The sequence below is a fragment of the Tachypleus tridentatus genome, chromosome 10 (genome assembly GCF_004210375.1).
Source record: "Tachypleus tridentatus isolate NWPU-2018 chromosome 10, ASM421037v1, whole genome shotgun sequence".
Taxonomy (NCBI): Eukaryota; Metazoa; Arthropoda; class Merostomata; order Xiphosura; family Limulidae; genus Tachypleus; species Tachypleus tridentatus.
In genome coordinates, this window is record NC_134834.1 from 113,421,890 (window position 1) to 113,422,621 (window position 732).

The 732-nt window shown below is 40.2% G+C and overlaps 1 non-coding gene across 1 annotated transcript; it reads right to left on the bottom strand.

Moving 5' to 3' along the window:
* Positions 1 to 240: 240 nt before the first annotated feature.
* Positions 241 to 359, bottom strand: LOC143231235 (5S ribosomal RNA). Its single transcript, XR_013016860.1, has one exon. It is a non-coding gene; the product is annotated as a 5S ribosomal RNA (ribosomal RNA).
* Between the last annotated feature and the right edge of the window lie 373 nt (positions 360 to 732).

Sequence of the window (732 nt, forward strand, 5' to 3'; positions counted from 1 at the left end):
AGCGTGTTTTATCAACTGACTTGTTGATGGAAAAGTTGATTAGTTCCTATAACAAAAATGTTTTCCCAACAGTTTACCATAATAAATACCCAGTATTAAGGCACTTCAATTGAGTCAACCACTTTCTTTCTCTCTTTCGGGAAGGATTTTTTATCTCTTAAATCAGAAATTGTGAAAAAAGTGAGACGTATCGATCAGCTCTTTGCGAGACCTACAAATTTCAACGTGAAAAAAAAAAAAAGTCATCATCACCCGGTATTCCCAGGTGGTCACCCTCCCAAGTACTAACCGGGCCCGCCGTTGCTTAGCTTCGGTGATCGGACGAGAACCGGCGCTTTCAACGTGGTATGAACGATGACAGTTTAATTCTTTTCTTATTTGGTGTTTTAAGTGTTACTCTAAAGAAAATCGTTGTCGCAGCCCAAAATTTCCTAGCTGTGAAATATAAGAGATGCTTTAGGAATTCACTTTTACTGGAGGTCGCTGGAAAGTGGAGCCTGATAACTCTGGTTTGCGTTACACATCCCCGGAACAACACGAGTGTCATTACGGGGGGTATGGAAACTGTCGCTCACAGGCGTGTGTGTCATTGACATGGAACACTTAAATTGATCAATTTAGCCTCTGAGAACTTTTCTCAAACGTCTTTTAGTCACATGTTGGTGTTTATGTCTTCTTTATATTTCTTTCGGACCTACTTTCGCAAAATCTGGTATTTTACTCTCGTTACAC